Source organism: Etheostoma spectabile, chromosome 23 (genome assembly GCF_008692095.1).
Source record: "Etheostoma spectabile isolate EspeVRDwgs_2016 chromosome 23, UIUC_Espe_1.0, whole genome shotgun sequence".
Lineage (NCBI taxonomy): Eukaryota > Metazoa > Chordata > Actinopteri > Perciformes > Percidae > Etheostoma > Etheostoma spectabile.
The window spans coordinates 20,456,213-20,479,048 of record NC_045755.1 but is presented as its reverse complement, the minus strand read 5'-3'; the positions used below and the strand labels follow the sequence as shown (position 1 = coordinate 20,479,048).

The 22,836-nt window shown below is 41.8% G+C and overlaps 1 protein-coding gene across 3 annotated transcripts in view; it reads left to right on the top strand.

Annotated features, from left to right (window-relative positions):
• The window catches only part of lmo3 (LIM domain only 3), a 44,047-nt gene that overhangs the window by 5,743 nt on the left and 15,468 nt on the right, over positions 1-22,836 (top strand). The gene's annotated exons all lie outside the window — the stretch shown is intronic.

The following is a 22,836-nucleotide window of genomic DNA, read 5'->3' as shown; positions in this document are numbered from 1 at the left end:
AAAAAAATTAAAAGGCGGCACTTGTCCCTCCCTCATGACTACCACTGAGGTGCCCTTGAGCAAGGCCCTTAACCCCAACTGCTCCAGTGGAGCTGCTCAGTGGCCAGCGGATCAGACTGTGGTTGTACTGGGCAGCTTCCAGGTAGGAATGTGGAACTCTGGGAATGTGATCAGGGGCGTTCCTGAATTTTAAAATTTTTTAAATTAACAAAACAATAATAATAGTTAGACATAGGTATATTTTGTTCTTTTTATATTCTTTTTTCTTTGATTATTTTGTTCTGTTTCTATTTATCTCAAATTAGCTTCAAATATATTTTTTTAAGATGAATGTAGAAATGTAGTTATGTATGTAGAAATTAGCTTTTTCTTAAACTTAAAATCTTTCTTCAACTTTAAAATATGGCAGCTGTTTTGTTTTTAAAGTGCAACTGAAATAAAACAGCATCATTAAATATATGTATAAATAAATATCACAGGTGACAAATTATGAAGTGCAAAATGTACTCTCGTGTCCACAGCCCAGCCATGTCACTAACCTTTCTGACAGTTAAAGGTTCAAGGGTTATTTATTCTCCTGTATTAATAATAATAACATAATATAAATATAATAATGTGTTTCCTGTATGAAGAGTGGCTCTCTTTGCACCGTGATCCTCTGACTGACAGAGAGAACTGGTTGCAGCGTAAACCTTCCAGGCAGTGGAACATTAGCATCTTATTGACTGATTGGATTACTTCATATATTTAGTTGTTTTCTGGATTCAGTTCACTCTCCTGTTTATTTTGGTAAAGACTGAATCACGTCTTTAATTCACAGAGACAGACTTGTAGATCTTTTTTATTTGCAGTGCAGCGTGTTGGGAGTCTGGCATCATAGTTTATCAGTGTGTCTCCGTAACTGGACATAAGCGGTCGAGTTGGTAAGGTCCAATCCGTGATCACAGGGAAGACTCACTGCCAACACACATGTAGTTTCTGCATCTTTAAAGCGCCTATATTATGCTCATTTTCTGGTTAATAATTATATTTTGAGGTTGTACCAGAATAGGTTTCCATGGTTTCATTTTCAAAAAACACCATATTTTTGTTGTACTGCACATTGCTGCAGATCCTGTTTTCACCCTGTTCGTTTAGGTCTCTGTTTTAGCTACAGAATGAGAAATCTCACTTCTATACTATCTTTGTTGGGTGTCACACATGCTCAGTAGCTAGGTAAGGTCACATCAGCTATATAACTCCTTCTCCAACTTTGGTCAGTCCAAGGCAGGATTAGCTGGGAGACTTCTTCTAGACGAGGGGCACTTGTGGAATACCTGCACAACAGGGACATGGAAGTAGTTCTTTTGGAGATTATGGTTGACTAGCATGTGTTGTAGCAGTGTGTTGCCATTGAGAACGAGATAGCATGCTACGGTTAGCCACCTCTTCTCGACTAGTGATGTAGAAAGCTGTGCAGATTTTGAAGACCTCACCCGGAGACTGAAGAAAGAGGACATTCAGAAACCGGATCTCACTCGAACAGCATGGATAGTTTTTTTTCCAAGTTTGTATGCAGGTGGAAGCACCAGAGACACAAAATAACACTCCATATCCCAGAAAAAGTTTTTTTTTCATTTTTTTTTTCATAATATGGGCACTTTAACAAACTCTTTAGTAATACATGTATTATTGGGCCATTTTAAAACAATCTTTTTTTTTAAAGGCCATGAGAAGAGGTGAAATTATTTCCAATATAAATTAGTATTTAGATTTAGTTGATTTCGTTTTTAGAAAATAAATAACAGAACATTTATATATAATGTGAAAAGGGTTAGAGGGTTAGGGGTTAGGGTGAATGTTGGAAAACCATTTGAAACACTTCTTTCTTCTAATTTTAGTAAAGTGTTTCCATCTCCCTGTTTTACGTGCCTTTGAACATAGTAAAATATGACTGAGATGAGTGAGCGTGAAGCAGCAGCGCTTGTGGCTCAGAGGGTAGCTTGAGTCATGGTGGTTTGATAACTTGCTCTCTCTCGTGTGTGCGTGAGTGGGTGGGTGTCTTTGTTTGTCTTTGTGCGCATACATGTGCATGTAAAATGTAAGTTGTAAATGTAAGACTGGGCTAACATAAGGAAAGCTAACTGGGCTACAGGGAGACTGGGCTAACATTAGGACAGCTAACTGGGCTACAGTGAGACTGGGCTAACATTAGGAAAGCTAACTGGGCTACAGTGAGACTGGGCTAACATTAGGAAAGCTAACTGGGCTACAGGGAGACTGGTCTAACATTAAGAAAGCTAACTGGGCTACAGTGAGACTGGGCTAGCATAAAAGCTAACTGGGCTACAGTGAGACTGTGCTAGCATAAAACCTAACTGGGCTACAGTGAGACTGGGCTAGTATTATGAAAGCTAACTGGGCTAACATTAAGAAAGCCTTTCTGATTTTTGAAGTCAAAGTGACTCCAGTTCACTGGTTTAGTGGAATGCTGGGTAATAATTGTTGTGTTGCAGATTGTGATTAGTGACTCATTTTCCACAAGCCAATGACATGTAAACACACACTGAATTTGACTCAATCACACAAACACGGTCCTGCTGCCCCAAATTTGTATTAATCCGCCACTGAATATACTTCTCAAAAAAGTCACCATTTCCTCCTGTTTGGGAGTAGCGTTTGTTAAAAACCTCCATGTCCAGCTGTAACAACTGGTGTTTAGTATGAACCAAAGGGCCTATTGAGAGACAGACTTACAGCCCACTGAGTGTTCACTGGTCTTCCTGGTGGCTACTGTGTCACAAAGGCTTTGGAACAAAAAGTCTAAATGTGGTGAAGGAATCCGTTGTTTTCCAAAATTGAAGCATTCGAGAGCAGTGTTTTGTGAGCAGGCGTGCAGGAAGACCATTTTCAACATGTTATTCTTTCATCTCCAAAGTTCAGGGTGACTGAATTGATTTGACGCTGACTATCACAAAAGTGGCCTGCGAGTGGATGCGCTCTGACATCTCCTCACTGGCGGCTAATGAATGGCAAATATAGAAACGGCAGTCGTCCACATCTGATCTGCAGAGCAACAATGAATGCCAGGCTCCATCACTGAGCCAATCAATGGCAGCAGCATCACAAAGCAATACAATTTCACACACACACACACACACACAGACACAAAAACACTCCCTTACTCAAAATGCAACATCAAATCTATTATTTCTACTTGTGTTTATCTCAGCTGTTAGCACAGGTTAGCAACAGGAGAGGAAAAAATAAGCATGACTACACATTTAGTCCATTATTATATTCAGTTGGCTTTAACAGTAAATTAGTTGGGCCTTCATTATACTCCCCCACCCCTTTCTCCAAGTCAAACCTTTTCTGCTTAGCAGGGTGGTATGTTATTAGGCTGGACATAACCAGGGTTAATATAATTTTTCAGGGGTCTACAACCATGAGCCATGTGATCTCAAAAGCATAGAAATAATAATCCTTTATCGCACACTATGCACAAACAACGGAGGGAAAAAAACATACGGGGAGATAGAACTTAGTTTCAGCAGTCCCAGTGTGATCAAATGTGATGTACAGAGAGGTGTGTGTGTGTGTTTTTGTGTAACCAAGCCGTTCCTTCATAAACCGGCAACTGCAAACATAATTACAGGTATTATCTCCCAGAGCTTGATTTGTGCTTTGCTCTCTGAATATGGAGAAATGCAGCAGGAACGTTTTATCAACAAATGATCCCTTTGAGAGCAAAGCGTCCATTGATGATACTGGTAACAGCGCGACACCCCTGTTTATGCTGATGTCTGATTTCCACAGTACACAGTGATAATGTTTGAAGGGCCAGAGGAAGGAGGCAAGCACACAGGCTGACACATTTAAGTTAGAAAACGCAGAGAAAATGAAGACTGCAGTACACACACACACACACACACACACACACACACACACACACACAGCTCCAAGGCCAGCTGCAGGCGTGAAAAAGCTGTTGGGCATCAGTTAATGGAAAACTGTAAATTCCAGGCATCCATTTTAAAGACAGCACCAGGAGAACACTTATTTATTTATCTATCTATTCATTCATTTTTTTTAATCCAACTTCAATTTTCCTCTACAGTGGTTTTACAAAGATTGTAAATGCAGGCAAACTCACAGAGCCGTCAACATGGCTGGATTTATTAAGGTTTTGGAAAGCTATCAGTGAGAGATAACCAACATGTAATAACTTACATGTTTTTTTCCCTCCTTCAGAATCAACTTTGCCGCCTTGTACAACCATGTATGTGAATGTAAATGAAAATGTATCGTCTTTCATCTCACATCGGGCTTGTGATGCGTTGTCAGTTTGTATGTCGGCGCCAGGCGTGACTGTGACATCGAGTCAAGCTTTATCTCCAGGGACCGGCAGGGAGAGAGGAGAAACTCATCTATTCTTTTCAGAAATCTCATTTAGATACATTCATCTTTGTGAACACGTGTCACACCTTTCATAAAAAACTGTTCAGTGTGTAATTACTCACAAAGTAGCAAAATATAGTTTTCTCAGCTCTGACATTCAAATGCAGTGTTTAAGGTAGATCCACTGTATAGCTCCATCCCACCCCCAAACCATAGACCATAGGACCATATTAGTCGTTTACTCCCCCCCTCCTGGACTGAGTGCAGTTTATGTACTGACTTAGCCAGTGTGTGTGTGTGTGTGTGTGTGTGTGTGTGTGTGTGTGTGTGTGTGTGTGTTTGTGTGTGTCGATGAAGACAGATTCAGCAGCTGCTCGGCTGATCAGAAACACGTTTTGGAGGTCTATTTTAGTAAAATATGAGATTGTATTGTGAGTATGGCTTTGAATTTCCAGAGAAACCAGACCCACGTGACGCGTTTGTCCAATCAGCTGCCGTCGACAGTCAGCGTCGCTTTGGCGTGTTCACAGACACTTTTTTTTGGTCAACCTGGGGAGGCGGGCAGTCCAAAGGCCTTTTCTGTCATCGGTCTGCCGGCATTTTAGTCTCCACATGATCTTAGAACTCACCAGGAACTCTGGTACTTTCTGTTACCCATCTTCCTTTTTTCTTCTTTTCTTTGTAACTGAGTAATTTGGAGTCCAAAAGCCTCAAGATAAGACACTATTTGCTAAACTTGAAACACTTAATATGCATGGGTGCCCAGAGCAAATTCCCATCCCGACACTGAAACACTGAAAAAGATCCAGCCCAGATCTGAGGATCTTGTCAGCATCCACACAACCCACCTTATGTGTCATCATGTGGCTGAAGTAATTATTATCAAACAAACACAGGCCTTTGACTCAGGAAGCCAGGGTTGCCGAGTTAAGTCCATGATGCAGTGATTTATTATTTTTTTTAAAGATTATGTTGGTGGGGGCTTTTCCCTTTATTTGATAGTGACAGTGACAAGAAAGGTGGGAGAGAGATGGGGGAAGACACGCTGCAGGGCGGACCCAAACTACATGTTTGAAACGGCACCTGTCATGATTAGATTTTTACCGTGGTCAAGGGGAACGGTTGAAAACATCCACTGTGTGGCCTAGTTTGCTCTCGCAATAATAACTGATATGATAACGGTCATACATGTTGTTAGAGAGTCTTGACGTGTTCCATCGCCATGGTGTGAGGGTGTGTTGCAGTATCACTGGAAGATGGCCGTAGAAGGTTTTTAGTTTGCAAATTAATGAAGAGCAGCGCTTGTACTTCAGCTTGAATTCATGTCAGATACAAAGATGATTAGTTTATATAACAATAATATGGAAATACCCATAAAACCTTGTTAAATTCCAGCAGAACTCACCTCTCCTCTGTTTGTGTATATATGTGGATATACTATGTGTGTACATGTGTATACCTGCGGGCATATATACATACATATGTATACATATATACATAGTATTTATATGTGTGTTAATATTAACAACACGTGCCGGGGAATCGTTCACCTTGTAGCGCTGTGGCCGCCTCGCTGCTGCGTCTGTGTCTGGCCTCATACAGAGGAGTCTCCAGGGGAGGGGGGGTATGTATGTGTACATACACATATGTGTATATACACACATGTGTGTTCCATAGTTGGACCACAACATGGATACAAACGGTCTGCTGTGGAGTTTTGAGTGATAACATGACACATAAGCAGCATATATAATAGTTACTTTGTGGAACATACTGAACATACAGAAGGATATTCATTATTGTATTGTTTGTTATAATTATTGTATCATTATTGGAGCCACATAAATCATACAAAACATATTGGCCTCTATGAAGAACTAAGCTTTTTACAGGCTCCTTTAAGGCCTACTGGAATGACTGTTGCTAACTGTACACTGGCTAATGTAGCTTTACTGATACTGATGTAAGAGCAGCGGGGCACATCGCTCAGTATTGATTGGTTATGAAAAATAAAATCTCCCCCACAATAGAGATAGAGACGGCAGCAAAGAGTGATCAGTGTCAGACTGAATGACTGAGTGCTAATGAAATGCCATTGAGTGTTACTATACAGCTACCCAAATCACACACTGGACTCATTGTTATGGCAGCGATGGATGGCAAACAGCCCCACAAAGAGCTGCAGGCCCGGGGTCTTATAGTAGCCAGAGCACAGCGTCCCGCTGGGTGGAGGATAGCCAAGCTCCTGGGAGATCTGCAGGACGCTGCTGTAGTTTGTCATCAGCCCCCCCCCCCTGATTGTCTGCAGGCTGAAAGATCCAGGCCAGCTCCCCTTTCTATAATGACTAGCGCAGATGTTCAGCTCTCCTCCCAACTAAGAGTGAAGGGCTTCACGGTGAGCCGACCGCTGGTCCCTGACACCACAGCTTCCTGTCCTCAGTCAGAGGACAGACAGTTCATATTCGATGATTATGAAGCGGGGAGGTAGATGGGCAGCGTGTCCCATTTTTATTCAGCCTGTCCTCAGCCAGAAAATGACCGTATGATTACGCAACCAGATCATAACGCCCCACAATGTTTTTCCACAGGAGAGCAAACAACGGAGTGAGGAACTATAACAGTGCCAAATTCTGCATAAGTTGGCAGGTGGTGGTGGGGTGGGTGGGGGTGGAGGGGTCAGGACTTTTACTCAGGAGCAGGGTCGTAGCACAAACTTCAGCACCCTGTACAAAGACATTCTCTACGGGCCATCCACAGCTCTTTATTCTAGCATGTGTTTGGGCCTTCGTCACATGAGGGCCCTTGGTATTCCCCTTTACCCCCCCCCCCCTCCGTCAGACACCCCTGCTCAGGAGACCGGGGTTTGTGGCGTCACCTTACATCCTTAATAGTAGTTTTACGTGACTCACTTTAGTTCTTGATGTTTTACTAACCCTAACTATTTTTGTTGTGTAAACTTAACCAGTTCCATTTAGGTATGAGGATGTGTTGGAATTAAAATGAGTAGCAAGAGTTAATGTACCATTGCCAGACTGTAGAGGTTATGTGCAGATATTAAAAACATTGTCAAGTCATTGAACGTAATCAGTTCGCTGTCTGGTGACAGAGTCACTGTTAAACATCATGCTTATAGCTGCAAGTTGTATATAGATTTTTTAAATTGCCATTTCTGATAGATATGAATATGTCTACAAGTTTCTACAGAGTTTACAAAAAAAGTCCCTTCACATATCAGATGCTGTCAGCACCTTGGAAAATGATTGGTAGGAATGTCGAAATATGTGTGTGAGTCATAAATAGAAGTAAACAGCAGACTGAGGGCCACATTGGCCAAGTGTCTGTAAAGAACATGATCAGAACATTGGGAGCAGTACACAAACGGCAACGCACCTACAACCAGGACCACTAAGTTGAGTCTGAGACGAGACTGTCGAATGGGGGCCAAGTCCAAACTGTCTCAAGACCAAGTTAAAACTCAGACCACTAACATGTGATGGATGTTGACTCTGTGGGAGCTCTGACAGTTTAAAAGAGGACGCTTGGTCGTGACATGGTGTTGCCGGCACTTGTAAAGGACATGTCAATAAGAAGACTGGACTGGACTTGATGTACCACCTTGATTTAAGCAAGCCAAAAACAGTAAGTGAGCAGTTATTGACATCAAATGATGACCAACCAACAATAGAATATAATGTCTTAAGCCTGTCTCTCCCATGTCTGCACCTGTGCTGTAATTGTTTTGGTATTTTTGTAGTTGGAGGAGAATGGGGAGGGTTGTTTTTTGAAGGATGTGGCTCTCTAAAAGGTTACAGTGCCCGCTGTGTCAGTGAATGCCACCATCATTACTTACTCTGTCCTTGGGCCTGGCCACATTTGAGTTTTTCTTTGGCGTGACAGCAGCAGACCAGTGCTGTGTTAACTGCAGTTTAGATCTGAAAGTCAAGCCAGTCCCAGACTGACAGACCGACAGGCTTCACTATCATGTCAAAAGGCACATGAGGTGAAGTATTAAAACTGGTTTGCAGAGGTTCATTCTGGTGCAAAGATTCCGCTTATGACAAAATCTTTTTTTTTGGCCTCGTACAGACACAGCCTTCAGTTGTTGTTTTTTTGAATCACTTGAGCACTTGAGGGGGAGAATTAGCCTAGAATGTGTCGGCTCATTCAGGCCCCAGATTGAATCCTGTCTCCACTGCTACTTAGTACAATAGAACACTCAGCTTCTCCTGCTCAGCTGCTAATGGGACTCATAGGTAGAGAATGCCCCCCTCCCACACACACACACACACACACACACACACACACACACACACACACACACACACACACACACACACACACACACACACACACACACACACACACACACGCACACACACACACACTTTTAGCCTTCTTTGATGCTGCTAATCAGGCTCTCTATCACTTTAGATGATTACCTGATTCTAATTACATACAAGGGGGAAACTTTGTTTGATGTCTTTTTGTGTTTTCTGGCTGTGGCTTCCTATAGCTTTCACCCCCTCCCCACACACATACACACACACCCTTTTCCTCTCCTCTCTCCCCCCTCCCCTGGAGACTCCTCTGTATGAGGCCAGACACAGACGCAGCAGCGAGGCGGCCACAGCACTACAAGGTGAACGATTCCCCGGCACGTGTTGTTATTATTAATAACTGCCAGAGAGAGGGGTCACCCTAGACAACTCCTTGAAAAGAACCGCGGGCAAGGCAAGTAGGCCGCAGCTGGGTGTGTTGTAAAACAATACCCCCCCCCCACCTCCCTTCCCCGGGGGAGACTGACTGCTTAAAGCAAGAATAATGCGCGGGAGGGAGCCGCGCAGCCACATATTTCAGCCGTAAAAAATTAAGGTGTCACCACCTGGCGCTTTTAAGAATACCTTTACCACTGAGCTGAAGGTATTAGAATATGAATAGGTCTCTTTCTCTGCACCCTGCTTTGTCGTTCAACTTCTGATGGCAGTGTTGAATTCATGTGGGGGGGGGGGATTATGGGACATCTCTAGTTAGTGGAATTGCTGGGGTTTTATAGCATCAGTGGCTGTGATTAAGGTATGAGAGCATGGTCCAAAGCAGTCTGAAGCAGGACAGTGTTGTGCACCCTGAGAATGCTTTACAGCATGATTGGTAGAGGATGTCCTTTTCCCACATGTTGCTGTATCTTTCAGCAGAGGGAAACATGGGCTTGCAGTTTCCTCCCGCTAACCTTTTAAGGTTTCTAGAAGCCTCTGTCAGTTTGCATGCTTCTCAAATCTAGCTTAACGTCCTCAACAGTACAGCACAATTCACCCCTCCATCTCTCCAAACAAAATGGGTTTTGGTGGGGTCAAAGTTGATTGCGTGGTCTACGTCATGATGTGATCTGACCTGTGCTGACCTGTTTCCTCTCTGACCACTTTAGCTATCAGACCTATGGCTTCACATTGACGTGCCTCAACGTAAAGGCCAAACATCGCTGCTTTACGACGTCCCGTCTGTTTTGGGGAACATGCGGTCAGTGAGAGGAGAGTCTAATGGTTCAGGCTCTTACATTGATTATTCATTTTGTCAAGTCTTACATCTCTGAGAATCAAACAGCAGAGATGGAACCACTGTGTGATGAATGACATTTTGGTGTACAAAATGGTATCTCTGTGCATGGTGCACCCTCACATTTCTTATGATTTTGCCTGAAATAGTCAAATTTAATGACAGTGACTCTTATGACATATAACACAACCAGCTAAGAAAGTTTAGTCTTATTATGACTTCCCCTTTAGTAGACGGCCGTGATTATAAAATGACTAAGAAACAGTGACAAAGAAGGCTTAATGTGAAATTAAAGAAAAGAAGACATGGATTAATTCTGAAAATAGATAACTTGGTAAGACTGTGATCTGCATCTGTGCCGTTTTAATCAACTAGAAAGTAAAAAAACTGGTTCAAAGCCACAAAAGATATGTCAAAATATCCATAATAATGCAGTTTGAAGTTTCGAGAACTCATTCTTACGATTATTCTGACACCACTTGAATATAGCACAAATACCCTATCTTGCAATGTTAACAAAAGTGAAAAATAGTTTGTGTATCCAGCTGTAATTTGGATCTGCTCCGTACGGCAGCTAGCACGGAACGAGTCTGTGTGACCTTATTTGACAGAAATCTTTGCATTTTCCTGTCACTTCCGGCAATTTGATAAACACAATACACATTATACTTGAGTAAATGTGGCCCGATTAAAAAAATTATAATCATATTTATATAAATCACCGGGATAACTGAGGTTAGCTTTTATGTTCAAGTTCTTGTTCTGCTTGTTTAATTAGACAAATATTATTGTATTGTTCTGGGGGTTGGGTGTCAGGGTCTATGGGTGACTGTCCGTGATCGGTTTGGGTTCTCTTGCTGGCGAGGGTGAGCAGAGGGGAGCTGGTGATGACATCACACGGGCTGAGCGTGGCCTTTGGTCCAATGGTTGGGCTGTAGATTGGGCTGTGTGTGTGCCGCCTTTGTGCCAGTCATTGTTGAGGCCTCACAGCCACATATTCCTGGAAGAGTTGTGACGCTCAGAGCTTTCAGATCACACAGCTTTGGCAGAGCTGCCAGCAGGTTACGTCCTCTCCCTTGGAGGTATCGGTGTAGTAATGATGACGATACGTCAGGGCAAATCTACCTCAAAATGTTCTTTGCCTCATTACTGTGATGCTGTATGCACATTATATAAAGTCAGTGCACAGACAGAACTACACGCATTGAAAATGTTTTCATTTGAGTAAAAAAATAAATTCTTATATGAGACTTATATGACACAATGTCATTTAAGTAAGGCTTAATGCCCGGCGAGGTGTCCACTGTCAGATATTTTTAATTAATTTTAATTTTTAATTTTAATCTGTTTATTGATCGCCTATGGGGAAATATTAATGTATTAATGGACGACATAATGTCATGAATCAGGTGATTATTGACATCAATTCATGGTCACATGACATACATCCCAGTTCAAACCTTATTTTGGTAGTTATTCCCATCATTTCTATCAGTGATGACTTGTGTGTAAACGTTGTCCTCGCCAAGTGAAATAGTGAAACCTACTGGAAGAAATAGGAGCCGTCACACAACCAGATAGGTTGTTACCAAAGGTGAGTCAAACGTTCTGCTTCTGCTGCGTACTGAGGGATGCCTGGCAACATTACAGCTGATCTCCCTCTCACTTTGACTTCCTCAGTGCTTTAGATTATCTCCATGAAATGCTGCTCTGATTCCCAACTGTCTGGTCATGTGACTGCTCGTGGTTCCTGACCAGTCACACTTCTCTTAAGTGATGTCAGTATTCTTTTTTTTAATGATTACCACACCCAATACAAGGCACATAGCATACTTTGCATACATCTATCCCCAGTGGGAGCCCTCCAATGAGCTTAGGTACAACCCCCAATTTTAGTGTAAACACTTACCGCTTGTGTAATATTTTTTTCTAATGCTGCTACTCTTGCCATCTCACAAGCCCATTTATTGGATTGTAGGATCCTTATTGTTCCTTCATTCTTTCAGTATAATCTGACTGGCTGTCATTAAACAAGTCTGGACCCAGCATCTTATGTGCGGATCCATCCCGTTTAGGACTGACCCATCTCCCAAAACCAATTATCTTGACGTGACTGGAACCTGGTTCCCTGCAGTCTCAGATCATGTATTCCAGTCCAATACTCTTGGACCTTATCACAGGACCATAGGACATGAAGTAATTGGCCATTCTCTTGTCTTACATTTCCAACAATTCTTTTTCCAAGTCTAAACAATCAGGAGAGAGTCCAAACGAAAGGATGTCTGTATCCTTAACGCAGACTGTTGCCCCCCCATCTTTACTTCCCTGAGACACAAGAACAATAGCCCTTCTTTTCTGAGTGTTAACATGAGGCTAATTCAGTGTTGCCATGATCCTTTTCCCAGTCCTGATAGGGTAGGTTAGCCCACCAGTCCACATGGACAGCCTAGTGTTACTGAGTGCTACTGAGTGCCTGTACACAGCCACTGCTCTGGCCTTATCTAATTCAGTGTCCCAAACACATCAACCAGGGTAATGAAAAATTCATTGAGTCAGTTACTTTGTGCAATTGAACACATCCATCATCTCCTGCTGCTTTGTAATATTGTAAATCATGTGGCCGTCCCAGTCAGGAACCCCCCTGACCACGCAGACCTCTTTCTAATGAATATTGACTCATATCGCGTTAAATCCATTCAAGCAAATCATGCCTTTTAACTGTCTGAAACCCGCTGTAGCCCACTGTGGTCATGGGCGCCAGTATGTCAGCATTCAGTTGTTTTCAAGGTTTTCATTTCGTTTCTCCCAGTGTGGAAGTTGATGTTGGTAACTCCATTACCACCACAGGCTGAATGTAACTCCCCTCCACAATGGTAGCTTGTGTGGATTTCTCTCCTCATCCTGACTATTTGATATCCTCTCTCCTTCTAGATTAACCTTTATGGCCCTAATAAATGCTCTATATTGAGATCAAAGGGATGGGAAGATGGCGCTATGCCTTATGGGAAGGGGAACACGGCCTTCTGAACAAGCCTGAGCCTAGCTTCCCTTAGCGAGCAGTAATCGGCCCGTCCTCTCTGAAATGATGCTCTTCTTTGTCTTTTTAATTAAACTCTAGTGCAGTTTGGAGGCTATTTGACCTTTGCAGGCCCTTCTTTATGGGGAGTGCCGCAGGTCATTTCCATGCATATATTAATGACTCGCCCTCCTTCCTTTTTCTCTCAGGCAATGATCCAGCAGGCTTTGCAGATTAACGAGAAGTTTGGGTCTCAAGTATTGCCCATTTTTAATCTCCTATGTGGGTAGTTCTTTGATAGACAAGAAGCAAAATGTTTGAGACGTTACTAAGAATGGTTGAGAAGTGATTGTGTTTTGTCTGCTGCCATGGTTAACCTCCACTACCAGAAACATTTTTTTTCCTCACTTCATGGCAATATAAGCAGAGTAAGCATCCAAGGTTAATCAATTCATAATGTCTTTGGTGCAAGTGTCAGTGCCGTAAAATTAAGAAATGAAATAAAGAAATTTGACGTATGATTTGTTTGTTTAAAATTTGAATAAAAAAAGTCTGATAGAAACAAACACAAATATGCTTGATCATTACACATGAGTGTAAAAATACACAGGCAAACAATATACACATAAAAGTAGAGTTAGAGAGGGCGTCAATGTGACACGTGTGTGCAAAAATACCAGAAATGTATGGCTAGAGAATAGTGAATAATAATAGTAATTATAACCTTTTCAAACTCTATGACCAATGTTTTTTCAAATGATTAAGGAATGACAAAAGAGGACAGATTAGAGGGCTGGGTGTGATCCTGTTGCCACCCTGCTCAACTCTGAGCTGTGATTGGCTGACATGTCTACAGCTGTGTGTGTATGTGAGGAGCGTGTGCGGCCCCATGCTGGCTGTAGTGCTGCCACAGGTTTGGCTGCCACCTCTCTTCTGCAGGCATGTGAGAGGATGATAAGAGCCCACAGTCTTTGGCATAGGACACGTTTGGTTTCAGGGCTCTGTGTTTGGGTATCATCCAGCCTGTATACAGTCACACTCGCATGGTCCAAAAGCTAAATAAATGCCCCTCCCTTCTGGAAGGTTAGTGTGGTGGAAGGACCCCGCCTTCTCTCTGTGGACATGCACACATTTTGGTTTTCAACTATTGATGCTAAATTGCTCCAAGTTACAAAAGCAGATGCGTTGGGGCGTGTGGGATCAAATGCCCCCATGCATGACTAATGTGGCAGGATTTAGGAGCAGAGGAGGTACTAGTAGGAGGTTGGAGCAGAGGAAGGAGAAACACTCCCCATCTAGTGTGACCTTAAACCTCTGTGTGTGTGTGTGTGTTGTGTGTGTGTGTGTGTGTGTGTTAGCAGCTCAGTGATGATCCAGTCAGCTGTAGCTGCAGAGCTGAGGCCTCCCCTGCTCTGAGATCAGCCAAGGGCTGGCTGCTGCAGGGTTCCAGAGATGGCTGTGGGCTGAAGCCTCAGTAGTTAGTGGATTAGTATTTCATTAGTTGTGGATTAGAATGTGTCCAGAGACAGAACAGACAGTGCATGTCCCTTTGCAGCAGCGAGGCCATGTCCACTGTATTGTGAATAATTGCTGTTTTTCTTCCAACCGTTTATAGATTTTGACATTTCTGGCCACACTTGAAGGCAGCTTCATTTCACAGGAGAGAGAGAACGAAAAGGGAGGAGCGAGACCCAGCAAGTGCTTTATTGTTGCAGGAAGCTATTCCCCAAACTCGCGGGCAGTTCGGTGCTTGTGTTTGGTGTTTCACATCTTTCATGTGGCAGCAATAGCAGCAGCGATGTTACCGTTTCCTTTACGTGACTCTCACACCGCCTCAAACCACTCTGACAAGTCTGATCTCGGTCACGTGACGGGCCACGGCAGCATGGTTGCGTTTCTCCAAAAGATGAGTTTGTCTTTTCTTCTCAGGCCTGCTGTGTTTTATTTCAGAAAAAAGTAAAGACCTGAATGCTGAGCCAGAGCTGTTACTGTGAGCAGTTAGTGTGTTGGTGTGTGTAGACAAGGTGGGCTTAAGCCATGCTCCCCCCTCCCCTGCTTAACGACGCCTTTATGGAGATCAAGTAGGAGAGGAGACTGGAGCTGGCTGCAGCTGTTAGAACAGTGAGTGGTGTAAGGGGGGAGGGGAGGGGCAGCACTGTGGAAAACAGGATTTCAACATGCTGATTGGTTGGTGTCAGCCCCACTTACAGCCGTTATTTGGATGCTATAAGCAGAGCTGTGAGGCCTGCGTTGAACCCCTGAGCGACTTCTCAATTAGTGGGCGGCCTAGCGGAACTGCCATACACACTATTGTGCGCCCCCTCCACCCCACCCCTCACCCAGCCTGCCCTGATCCAGGCGCACGGCGCCCCCATCTCTGCAGGATCAGCGCTGGGCAGGGTATTCTGGGCTGACTCGGAGAGAACATGCTATGACAGAATCCTTTTGTGAAGCGTCTTTCTGTGCAAACATCATGTGGCAGAGCGCTGAAAAACTCTACTCAGGCTCCTGTTGTTTTCATAGTGCAACGCTTTGGGAACATAATATGATGTGTTTGATGCTGTGCTCTCCTTCATGATAACCACAGTGCCCAGATTGGAGGAGTGAGATGCTTTGTGATGCGTGGAACCTGAATCTCTGTGATAACACACGGCACAATGAGGAGGGAAGGGCCGGCTTGCGTAACCAAGCCGAGCCAGGCGCAGCCACTGTGCTACGCTTGTGTAAAATGAGATGTAAATGTGGCAATTTTAACAGCCCGAGTTATTCATGAGGAAGCCAAAAGAAAGAAAGGAATGCTAATGCTACATGCTGCTGTGCCCTTGGCCAGAGCACATTAACAAACAACGTCACAGGAATTAACATCTTCATTAAGTTACCTGACAGCGTTGGCACATGCAGCCCTGCATCACTCTGTGCTGGCTGATGCAGAGCTATCTACAAACTGTTTGAAGGCATCATCTCAGGCTGGTTGCCCAAGCCAAGACCCTCAAAAGAACCTCAAAAAAATCTGTCAGGCTAAATCCATACAAAGACTCATTATTGAGAAGGCATCCGATCTAGAGTTGGCTTTGGAGGTCTAAAAGAATCAATGTGTTGCTAAAGTCACGCCTGTGTATCTGAGTACATGGAGTGTGAGGCTGGAGGACACCGCAGTGACTGCACAGGGCTTTCCATACCATTTTAATCAGTGAAATGCTAAAGAGGCAATCAGAGCGGTGTGCAGGCGGTTGTCAGTCTGGGGACTGTCAGCCACCTCCACTGATCAATGGCTGGGGCTGCACTCAGACACAGAAAGCATCCTGCCAGCCAGTTACATAGTAAATATATTTCAAAACATGCCAGTATTGACGTAATTGAGTTTGCTTGTGTCGTTATCCTTATTGAAGTCTTTGGAAGTTGGTTGAAAGCTGAGGAAATGTCTAGTACACAGATATTGGGTTAGATTTATAAATGATTTCTAGTTCAAATCACAACAAGAGTTATCTCTTTACAGATAGAGTAGGTCTAGATCACACTCTATGATTCACAGAGACACAAGAAGAAAGAAAACCACGGACAGATCCCAGGCTCTTGGTGCAGCGGGCATCTGATGCTGCCGGTTGGACACAGAGACACTGATACAGATATACAGATATGTAGAAATATGATTCATAATAATCATAGCATGAACAGTGGCAATTGCAAATGCATCAATGTAATTGTAAAATGCCCTTTTTTTAGAAATGTTTTTTTTGCATTTTGCATTAACTTATTTGAATGAAATCATTTAATATTAATATTATTTAATACACCATATTTTTTTGTTTTTTCATTGTTGTACTCAGGTCTCACATGTAAATGAAATCTATATCTCGATGTGATTTCCTGATTAATTACAGTATATAAATCATATATGTAGTATTAATACAGATAATAGAACCATGACCACAAATAATATTATATGATAATATTATATGTTAAGTCCAGGGATCACATCAACAGCCCAATGGCTGGTGAATGTTCAAATTCTACCAGCCACTCAATAGACTAATATTGTTTTTTTGGCAGGTGAGTGAAGCCAATCTACCAGCCACTGGCATATTTTATTGGCTGGTAGATGGTGCTAATTGTGAAGCCTGGTTAAGTCGTGCATTGCATATTGAGATCAGATCCCAACATGAGCAGACTCAAGGTAACCTTTGGAAAACTCATGGCAGGGCTCCATCTCTAAACCTGATTTCCACAAAGCCCAGTGGTCCTGTTCCATGACATGACAAGTGCTCTTAATGATGCTTAGTCATGCTCCAGCTGATCTAACACAAACGGCTCAGGGTTGCTCTACGGCAGTGCTACCAGAGATGGCAAAAGTACTCACTTCCCGTACTCAAGTGGGAGTTAATAAATACTCTGTTAAAAATAGAAGAACTGATTTAACTTCTTTACCCAAGTAAAAGTAAGAAAGTACAAGCTTGGAAATATACTTAAAGTATAAAAGTAAAAGTAGCCTTGTGAATGACAACCATGTTTTATGCAAAACTACCTGGACCACACAGATGTTACTAGAGTACTGAGAAACTTTAGTGGACATGGATTGGCTACATTTTAAATGGATGTCTGGAATGTCTCTATGCTTGTCTGCCCAATCTTTAGGGTCTTTGTTTTCTTCATTTTCAATCATGTTGCCGTCCGTACTACTATGTGCTAATGTTATCAATCAAGCCGCAATGTTGATTCTTTATTGCAATCAAGCAACAGTACAAACATGGGCTTGGGTAGCTCTGCTATGGCTGTGTGTGTGTGTGTGTGTGTGTGTGTGTGTGTGTGTGTGTGTGTGTGTGTGTGTGTGTGTGTGTGTGTGTGTGTGTGTGTGTGTGTGTGTGTCATGTAAATAATGCACCTAAAATACAAACGTGAGCGAGGGAATAGTCAGGTGCAACCTAGTTGACAGTTGAAGAACACAAGCAACAAAATCATTAGCTAGCTAACTTTAAATGCGCCAGAACTACAGACCAATACAACAACGGGCTTAAATGAACTGACAACATACGACTTACAGTTCTCAAGGACTCACACACACACACACACTCTCAACTGATTATCCTCCAGACAGACAGCTAGTCTCTTTTTCTTTCCTCTCACTTTTTTCTCCATGTGGCGTGCCCGCTCGCGGTGTGTCCACGCTATTCTCCGACATGACAACCTCTTGTACAAAACTAAAGTAACAAGCCAATTTTGTAAAATGTAACAAGTAGAAATTAAATAGTAAAGTACAGTAACAAAGTATTTGTACTTTGTTAATTCCCGTCTCTGAGTGCTACACAAAGCTTCTCACACTTTAATGCTTTTCCACATTTGGGTTTTGGCCAGGCCTGAGTCCTTTGTAGGCTCTCATTATTTTGACTGGCTGCACATGGTCCATTCCTTATCAAGATCTCTTTGTTCCACAGCTTGCCTGGCTTCATCTTTACACATTTTTGCCTCATCGCCACGTTTTTGGAACAATAAAGAGCCATTATCCCCCAGAAAATGTAGGTGTTCCTTTCCATAATGCCACACTGTGATACCCAGATGAACTCAGTCAGTAGGCAGGGATGCATTGGATAATAGAGATGCACAGATTACCGGCTGGTGACCAGAATTTGCCAATTTTCACGTGCTCGGCCATCTGACATATTCCGATTTTATGCCGACCAAATGCACTCGGGCGCGCAACATCAGCATTGCACGTGCACATGCAGGGTGTCCACTATATGCAGGTAGCAGTGCTGCACCGCTGCTCTTTCAGCTGTTTATGAAATGTCATAAAGTCCTACTTATACACGGCTCTGTATAACTAACTCTGAACAACTAGAACATGAGAAATGCACTCAAGCAGGTTACGTGAAATATGACAGCTTCAGTTTATCGGAAAATAGCAATGAGACAAGAAACTAATGTTAGCGACCGCTGCGGTGACAGCCCCTCTGACCCCCCGCTGCAGGAGACGCTGTGCTCAATACGCTGTATTAACGTTACTGTTTAAAACACTTTCCAGGTCAGTGGGGGTGCATACGGCTCCAAACCAACATGAAAAACGTAGTAATCTTCCCTCAGCGTTTAGTTTTGTTGCTAAACCGGGTGTCAAATGAGCGGTGACGGTAAATCTTCTGTTTCAGGTAACAGCACCCTAGGGTACCGTCTATTTGCTGGATTGTTCCGAGGTAACTGTAACCTTAGCAGATAAGCCTGTTGGTATTGTTCATATGTACTGTATGCACATTGACAAATAAAGCAAACTTGCTAGAAAAGGAACTACACGCTGTTTTCAGGTAACGTTACTGTTGACGTTCAAACAGGCCTGTGTGTGTAATTTATTTATTATTTTATTGCCATTACCTGCTTTCCCTGTTTTTATACATAGAGAAGTTTAGTTTGCTAAATATATCACATTTGTTTAGTTGGATATTGGATGTGAAAGGAAGGAAATTGTTCTTCCACAACATTGCACTTTAGAATTTTGTGAATTTCCAACACCACTAGTCATTTATACAGTTCGATCGATTATCAATACAAAACATTTTCTATGTCCTATGCAAAATGTTCTATTAAAGAAAATATAGAAAATAATTATTTATGTGTGCTGTGAATTGGTTAGAAAAAATGATATCGTAATCTGCTAAAATCGGTATTGGCAGGCCAAACTCAATGAGAAATCGGAATCGGCCTAAAAATTTTAACCGGTGCATCCCTATTTGATACTTAATGATATGAATATTGATTGACATTGATTAACATTTGAAAGAACCATGTTTTGAGAGTTTATTTGCTTTCATCATTATTAGGGATGTTAATGATTATCTGTTTTACAATGGTGACCTATTGATACTATCAATGCATTTTAGATACATACATACAATTGCATGATAAAAGAAAAGTAGGCTAAACAATACATGTCTTTACTGCTAGTTAGTTCTAACACGTTGTTTTGCTGAGTGCGTGGCTTTCTGCTGGACCGATAACCATGCCACTGAATCAAATTTACTAATTAAACAGAAATTTTAAATGTGTTTTTAGTTTTTGTTAGAAAGGCTTTAGATCTGAAAACTACAAGTAAATTACTGGACAAGTCACATGATAGCTAAGTAATGGGCAGCAGTATTGCTAATTGATTAATGCCGACATGGCGTGGTCCTTATTTGTTTCTCTCGGCTCCATGTCCAGGTTTAGGAATGGTTTTGGGTTACAGACTGTTGGTCTGACCAAAAAGCTACTTGAGAATGTCAACTTGGGAACTTTCTCTGACTTTATATACTCCAAAGAATTTACCAATACATTAAGAAAAACTAATAGAGAGCCTAACAATAATGATCATAGCATCATTTGCAGGCCTACTGCTGTGAATCGCACCATAACCAATTTGATTGTGTTTATTCTAGGTAGATATAATTGTATGTACATGCAGTAAATATGATTTCTGTTCCTAATATCTACAAACATCTCTCCACTTGTCACCTGAAAATGTTCACCTCGCTAAAATCCTACATGAAGTGTCTTATTACACACTTAGTGTCAGGGTTATGTATAAGCCGAGGAAATCAATGGACACAATGTTGAGCTGCTTGTTGTTGAGCTTCTCAAAACCGTTTTTGAGAAGAAATAATTGTTGCAAATGTTGAAAGTGAACCAGACCAGACAGTGGATTTGATCGCAAGCTACGAACAACAACCGGAAGTTGCTGGTTATGTTTTTTTTTTTTTGTGTGTGTGTGTGTCTTCTTCCGCTAAAGTGAAGGGTAACACAGCCCTCGTTTCTAAATTCTCAATCATTTGTTATATTTGCCTGTGTCTCTTAAAGGTTCAATTGTCAGAAAGTATAATACAAAGAAATGAGAAGCTGAGAAGCCTACAGCTCCGTTTGCAGTTTAATGAAATTGCACATAGATGTTAAAAGCTCTGAAAGCACCCTATAATTGGTATGTTGTGCATAGGAAAGCTTGGCTGCCATTAACCTCCCAACACCACACTTCATTCACTTCACACGTCTAGCAATTACCACGGCAATAATGCCAGATCTCGCAAATGCGTGTGTTCTGAGGTTCCTGTAATTAAGTTGGGCTTTTCACATGTAATCTGAAAATGCTAAGGGGTCAAACTGGGCACCAGTAATCACAAGCGATTGAGTCTGAAGGAGGGTCACATGAACTGGAGGCTCTGTTTCCTTCCAGCACTTCATTGGCCCAATGAGAGGGGTCACATTTCCTTAAGGGGAGGTCAAGAGTGGGGTGCCTTTGTTTTGTTTCCCAAAAGCACAGAAGGAATGCCATTTGATGTAATAAATGACAGGCCATCAATGACAACATAATTTAGCCTGCATTTGAAATATAGCCAGTATGATGCGGGAAGGAAGCTGTTAAGTCACTACTGGACATCAGCGTTACAAAGGTAATGCAATTACAGTAATGTATACTTTTTTACTGTAACGCAGTAAGATACCGCATTACTAATTCAATTTTGGTAATATTATACTCATTACAATTTCAGTAACTTGAGTTACATTTCAACGCAACATTTAGTGGTGTTTTTTATTTTTTTATTTTTTGACCAACCCCACAAAACAATTCCTCACAGAAAAAAAAACCGTGAGTAGTATTTCCTGTTGCTCTATTTGATGGTGGGGACGACTGCAGAGAAAGATACATATTTGAGATGGATATTATTTTCAAGAGTTGCTGTCCCGTCTCTGTTCTCGTGGTCAGAGCCAGAAACAGGTGACCGTCAGTGCAGACAGCAGTGTGTCTGAGCTGCTGACAGATTTAATTATCAGGAATTAATGTTTAGGCTTGCTACATGTAAATATTAGTACATTTTATCAGCTGTGGAGAGTAATGATGGTAACTCTGCCTGTAGTGGAATGGCTTCGAATGACGACCCCTTACTGTTCAATATGTTGCAGTTTTACAAACAACAAAGTGAACGACTTAAGCTTCACAAACATATTTTGCATCTAGCGTCTCACCGTGTAGGCTGCTTCAAAATAAAAGCACTTCCTGTGACAGTTTGCATTAAAACTAAATTAAACCAATAACGTTATGTGCTTTTTCACATATCAGCTGTAAATCAGGTACTGTAAATAATGTAAATAGTAAGTTTTAATCACACTATAATTGACCATTTCCTTTAGGCTGTTTTAAACTAAACTACATGAATTTCTTATTGAAGTGCTTTAAACAAACATTTTATAACAATGCTGTACTTCCATACAATTGTAAGGTGCTTTTATGTGAGAATTTTATATTTTCTCCTACTTGCCTGTTGTACTTTTTGCTTATCTAGCTTTACTTTACATATTCATATACATTTAAAAACATGTTATGCATAATCTATGATGTATTAAAGTGGATAAAGAGAAGACTTTATTGATCACAAGCTAGCTGCCAAGTCAAACTTCTGCTGTTATTTTGGTGAAAGTAACTCAAAAGTAATGCAAAAGTAGTGTAACGCATTACAATTCAGAGACAGTAATATTGTAACATAACTTATTACTCTCAAATGACAGTGACATCTAATATATGTATTACATTTTGGAAGTAACTTGCCCCCTACTGCTGGATATAGAATACTTCTTTTAAGTGTGATGTTTTTCAAATTGTCAAACACAGTACTGGTTCCATTCTCTTTCAGTATTTCCCAAAACCTTGTTCTAGTTCCTAATGTTTGAAAAAACACACACAATTACACATACACGTTTGCTTTTCTCTTACTTTCCTTGAATAATATGGCCACCATTTTGTCTCCACGCAGGACACAACTTAGGTATTTTCATTTGAACTAAAATGCTTCAGTTCAGTTGCCTGGACACATCATTTTTTGGACCGTCCCCTCCAGTTGAGATTAGCTAAATTAGCTGTGAAGAGCAATGACTCATGGGAC